General features: G+C 58.3%; 1 protein-coding gene across 3 annotated transcripts in view; it reads left to right on the top strand.

The window, feature by feature from the left end:
- Window positions 1-5,090: 5,090 nt before the first annotated feature.
- Arhgef10l (Rho guanine nucleotide exchange factor 10 like) overlaps window positions 5,091-6,000 on the top strand; it is a 111,539-nt gene continuing 110,629 nt past the window's right edge. For all 3 annotated transcript variants that reach the window (XM_076861175.2, XM_076861172.2, XM_076861170.2), the window contains exon 1: window positions 5,091-5,169. The gene's annotated coding sequence lies outside the window, so the exon portion shown is untranslated. The remainder of the gene's footprint in view (window positions 5,170-6,000) is intronic.

The following is a 6,000-nucleotide window of genomic DNA, read 5'->3' as shown; positions in this document are numbered from 1 at the left end:
TTCAAAGCCAGCCTCAGCAACAGTGAGGCACTAAGCAACTCAGCAAGACCCTGTCTCCCTATCTCTCAATAAAGTACAAAATAGGTCTGGGAATGGGGCACAGTGTTCGGGAGCCCCTGAGTTCAATCCCGGTACCCCTCCCCACCAAAAAAATACACCCAGTGAGACCAAGTGGAGGGAGCTCTGTGGGAGGGTTTTCTGATGCACTTTGGAGGCTGGGACAGAGTGTCGTTGGGCCTCAGTTTCCTCACCTGTAGGACAGGGATGAAAGTACCCACTTTTCCAGGCTGCCGTGGGGTGGAGCGAGCTAGCCCATGGAAGGGCTCGCACAGCAGGGGCTGGCGAGGGAGTGAGAAAGCATTGCTCTTTTCGTTGCTGTTATTTTGTAATAATGTTGAAGGGGGCCTGCTGGGCTAGCACAGCCTCTGCCTGTCTCTCTCCCACTGCTCTCTGCACCTGGGCTGGCTGGTTATTTGCTAGTCTAGGGAGTCGCTTGGCCCTAGCTGTGGTTCGCTGGGCCGTGGGTGCCAGCCCTCTCTGCACGATCCTCCAGGGCTCAGTGTCTGTGCTGTGCTCAGCTCAGTTTCTCAGCTCTCCGATTCCGGATTCCTGGGGGGAATGAGCTGATGGGCCGGTGGGGGTCGGAGGTCAGCTCTCATCCCATCTGCTCTGCGTGGAGGAGGAGCCCCCGTGGCCGGTGCGTGGGGAGGCAGGTCCTTCAGGACTCCTTGGAGGCTCTTTCTGCACGGCGGGCGGAAGAGCTGGGAACAGTGGTCTGGTGCTTTTACTGCCAACCCAAGGAATGTCCTTGTTTCTAAATGTTCTGGACAAGCTTTCAGGACCCCTGCTATTGGCACTTGTAGCCGGTTGAGCTCACGTAAATGTGAAATCATTGTCAATAATAAAAACCAGAAGATTTCATTTAAAAAAGTCTGGATCTGGGGCATCTCTTGGGAAAGACAAATATATATATTTAAATTAAAAAGGAAACTCTGAGACACGGCTTAGGGGCATTTACCAGAACGGGGTGGCAGTGTCTCTCTGCCTGGGTCTTTTGCTGCCGGGGCTCTGGCCCCGCCACGGTGCCGTCTCTGCCCACCCCGCCTTTTCTCCCATTTCCATCCCCGACCTGGGACCTGGGTTTTCTACCTCCCTCCCGAACCAGGTGCGTTTCCAGGAAGCAGGAATTGCATGGAGAAGAAGCAGCATCACCTAGCTCTTCAAAATGTAGGGTCTTGGGTATGAGCCCTGTCCTGTACTAAGTGACCCGACACATTGCATCTGAATCCCTGAACGGTCCTGCAGGGGGGCGGTGATGCTGGTTTCACCCCTTACTGAACGGATGATGAGACTGATGCTCAGAGAACAAAGCAACTTGAGCTGTGCACACAGGTCATGCGACTTGAGGAACAACTTCAGGCTGGTGGGAAAGTCTGCAGCCGCTTCCCACGGACCCCCGTGCCCCCATCCCATCCCATCCCCTGGATTTGAGAGGAATGTGCTGACCCGTCAGTGGCCGTGCCCTTGGGTGCAGCTGACCTCTCCACCAAGGCAGGTCTAGGCCGCGGGGAGACCTGGGAGGCTGGGGGGTTGCTCAGTACATCTCAGCCCCCCTCAAAATGTCTGTCGCACTAAACAGGACAGGCGTGTTCTGGAGAGAGGGTTTCGTCCTGGTAAGTCGGACTCTATCAGCCTCCTTGTGCTAAACGTGTGACGCGGCCTCTTCAGATAGAGCCTGTTGACATGGTGGGTAATAGGGACTGTCGGCTCTCTGTGCCCAGTCCATTCACACTCCTGGGTGGGGATGGTCAGGCATGGGAAGTCCACTTTCCCTTCCAAGAGCCACATCCTCAGCCCTTTTTAATTTTTTGAAGTTTTGAAACAGGGTCTCGCTAAGTTGCTCAGGGCCTTGATAAGTTGCTGAGGCTGGCCTTGGACCTGTGATCCTCCTGCCTCAGCCTTCTGAGTTGCTGGGATTTCAGGCGTGCACCCAGCCATCCACTTCCTTTTTGATCCATTATGGGGCTGGGTTGGTGAGAGGAGGGTCGGTAGGAGGCAGACAGGAGCCCTGGGTTCCCATCTTGGCTTTGCCACCAGCTTGCTGAGCAATCTTGGGCTAGTCGCTGAACCTCTCTGGCCAGTGGAAAATACCACTTCTGCCTTCCCCCCTTCTCTCTCCCAGATCAGCGGTAGAGATAAGGGAGAATAGATTTCTGATTCCCATCCAGATGTAATGCATTGTGAATAGCTGTGTTTATGTGACAAACCCTACACTCCCCAGAACGCTCAGGGAGTGGGTAATTCTGGTTAATTGAATGTTCTGGGACATGGAAACATTCCCAGAAATCCTTTTTGTTCCTTTTGTGCTATTGAAACCCATGCACTCATCTATTCAGCAGATAATTATTTCCACTGTACCAGGTCCTGGCCAGGTGCTGGGTAATGCCCTGCGTGAGGCAGCAGAGCCTGGCCTTTGTAAACCCCAACTCTGTGGGAGGATATGGGGCTCACACACTGCCACATCTGTAGGTCGTGTGCACCGAGGAGGAACTGTGGGACCTAGGACTGCACCCCGGGGTCCAGACTGGGTGGGGAGAGATCTTTGAGAAGGTGCACCTGTGTAGGGAGCGATAAGGGCAATCACGTTGTGTCTGATGGTGAAGTCAGATGCTTCCAGGCAGAGGAACGTCATGAGCATTGGCCAGAGAAACCCTTGCTGTGTCCGTTGGTGCTGTGAGCTTAGACTGTGGGATGTGGAGAGGGGAGGCTGGGATGGCAAGAGAGCAAGATGGTGGAGAGCTGGGCTGCAGGGGGCAGGAGGCCTGCCTGCTCATTTGTTCTCACAAGCGCATCCGTAAAGTAATTCTTTTCTGCAAAGGAAGAGAATGAGGGACAACACTAAGTCACAGGTGGGGGGCCTCAAGAGCAGAGGGTCCCACAGGGCTGTTGTGTCTGAGGGGCCCTGATCCTGGGGCACTACCCAATGGGATCCCATGGGAATGTGGGCCCGTGGTATCAGATTCAGCATTGATCAGAGAAGCCAGCAATCTGGTTTTTTATGGGCAATCTCCCAATTGTCAAATGTTGGCAACTAATTAGCCACAACAACAACAACACTGTGGGCAAAACAAAATGCTTTTGCAGACTTGATTAGTTTTATGAGCTGGAGGTTCGCAATTCTGATCTCAAAGGGTTCTGCGGATGAGGGTTTTAGGGTGTCGGCTTGGAATCCTCTATGGTCCCCTAGTGTTGGCTGGGCCTCCCGTCTGCTGGGCTCTGGGGGCACAACAAGGGTCTGAGGCAAGGACCCTGTCCTCAACCCTGGATCGCTGCTGCCCTCAGGCTGGTTCGAATCAGCACACCAGAGCCACTTGTTACAGAAGCACTAAGTGCTGTGGAGTCCAGACCCATGGAGGTTGTGCTGGGAGGCTTCCTGGGTCTTCAGGGCCTTTTGGAAGTTCTGGGAGGGAGGGGGAGACCTAGTACCACTCAGAGAGGGCTTGGGTGCTGCAGGCTGGAGGACAAAAGAGAACCAGGCCCAGGAGTGAAAAAAGATGAGCCAGGAGAGGTGTGGGGCAGATTCTGATGGGCTGTGCATGTAGGCCTGGGACGCAGGCTTAGCTCTGTGAGCAGGACCCCGAAGTTCACATTCTGATTCAAGGTGACCCCAGGGCCCAGTGGACATCTGAAGACAGTCGTTTTGACTTTATTAGTATCCCAGGGTTTCCTCTGTGCTCACATGCCATGCTTCATCTGCCCCTAGAATGGAATTCCCCCAGGACCATGTCTGGTTGTTCACTCACATCTCCCACAAGCCTAGGATGGTACTTGGAACCTAGTAACTGCTCAACAAATGAATATTTATTGCCTACTTACTATGGGCTAGTGTTCCCCAGGCCAGGGGCTTAGGACTCCTCTGGATGAGCTCTATGGTGCTTATGTTCTTGTGTGGAAGCCGAGAATAAACAAGCAGACAACTCCATGAATAAGATGATTTCAGAGTGGGATCCATGCATGGCTTGTCTTGCTACACTATGGTGGCCTGTTTGTGTCCTCTAGCCTATGAGAGCCAAGTGGGCAGAGCCAGGGTCTCCCTGGTTCCTTGTTTCCTTGGGAGCCCTTGAGGCTGGTATCTGACAAATAGGGATTATTAAGAATTTTCTGCTGTATTGAATGAATGAACACAAGCTGACAATGATTTCAACCCAACCACCTGAACCTTTGCGGAGGTTGCAGAACTCATTATTTTCAACCTAGGAGTAATTGCTGATAAGCCTGTGTGTGAATTGCCTCACCCATAGAGAGGTAGTGGGGGAGTGTTTAATAACAACGGGATAATCTTAATTAATGACCTGATAAGTGTAATTAATTGCATCATATCCGGAGGCCCTCTTTGGAATTCTGGGAGGGAGTGACAGCGTTTGGCAGCTTTGGGGCTGCAAGGGAGGGGAGTACTAGCAGCTCGGTTACACCACTTCCTTGCTGGGTGAGGATTAAGCACAGCTCTGAACCTCAGTTTTGTCGCTGGGACAATGAAGTCGCCTAGCAGGGTCCTTGTCAGTTTAGTGAGAGGATGTCAAATCCCTGGGTCTAGGGACCCCCAGTGGCTGGGGCTGCCAGGATCCCTGCTTCTGTGGCTACTCCCGGCAGGCCAGAGAGCAAGGATGCAAACGACGCCCTGTTGGCCCGCGGGCCTTCGGTCACCCGTGTACGCGGGGCACATCCCAAGCCGGGTGTTCCCCTGCGACGGACCCAGGACCCCTCCCCCTCGTACGCAGCCCCAGATCAAAGCGCTGGGAAGGAGAGGAGGCCGCCGGGTGCCCGGGACCTTCCCGAGGCAGCGAGCGCAGGGCGCTGCGAGGCGGCCCGGGACGCGCGCCCCCTCCCCGCGCCCCTCGCCCCGCCCGCGAGACCCCGCGGTGGGCGTGGCCGCGCGGCCCGCAGGGGTTGGCCGCTGACCTCAGCCCGGGGCCGGCGGGCGGGGGCGCGCGTCGCCTGCGCGGGGCGGCCCAGGGCTCGGCGGCGCGGGCCGGCGGGCGGCGCGGCCATTGGTCGGGGCGCCGTCCGGCCATGGGCGCCCGCGGCGGCCGGACGAGCTGCGGGCGCGGCGCCCGGCGCCCGGCGCCTTTGTGAGCGGCGCGGAGGACGCAGCGGCCCGCGCGGCGGCCGGTGAGTGAGCGGCGCCGAGCGCGCGGCCTTTGTGTCGCCTGTGCGTGGCCGGGTCGCATCCGCCCGTGGGTCTGTGTGCGTCCGGGCCAGCGTCCCCGCGGCCGGGTCTGCCCTCCGCGTGGCGCCCGAGGGAGGCCACCGCGTGGGGGTGGGGCCCTCGCGGCCTGTGCCCGGCCCGGTCCCCAGCGGCTTGGTGCCGCCGCCTCCGCGGGGGTGGGGACGGTTGGGTCCCACGACCCCGTGCTTCGCTCTCCCCGACCGTCCCCGCGGCCCGGCCGACTCGGGTGGGCAGGGCGGAGCGCTGGGTTTGGAGAAGCCAGAGGACGCGCCTGTCCCCTCTGTTCTGGGTCGGCCTCTCCCACCCCGGGTCCTGGCCCAGCGCCGGACAGGGACTGCCTCCAGCCGGAGGGGATTGTGGAAGGAGAGGATGCTGGGTCAGCTGCAGGCCGTGGCCGCGGAGCCGGGTCAGACCTGGACACTCCCTGGGTCAGGGGCGGGTGTCCTCTGGCGGGTCCTCCGGAGGATGGAAACCAGCCTCCTGCTCCGGGTGGCCTCTGAAGGGGAGCCCAGGCTTGATGCAGGAGAGGGGAGGCCTCCCTCCCTGTCCAAGGGTGGGGTCCTGGAGCCAGGGTCAGGAATCTTCCTTTGGCCCCGAGAGCCTGGAGCGGGGAGGGCGGCTCAAAGCGGGTAGGAGGTGGGGGGGGGGAGCTTTGGCGCTCAGTCCCCTCCCTCAAAGTCCTTGGCCTCACTTAGAGAATCAACCAGGGGAAGCCCCGCCCCCTGCCCCAGCCCCATCTGCTCTAGGAGGATGCTGGGGAGAGAGGGCAGGCT

This window comes from Callospermophilus lateralis, chromosome 7, assembly GCF_048772815.1.
Source record: "Callospermophilus lateralis isolate mCalLat2 chromosome 7, mCalLat2.hap1, whole genome shotgun sequence".
Taxonomy (NCBI): Eukaryota; Metazoa; Chordata; class Mammalia; order Rodentia; family Sciuridae; genus Callospermophilus; species Callospermophilus lateralis.
Note: the sequence above shows the minus strand (reverse complement) of the source record. Positions and strands in the feature narration are given on the sequence as shown.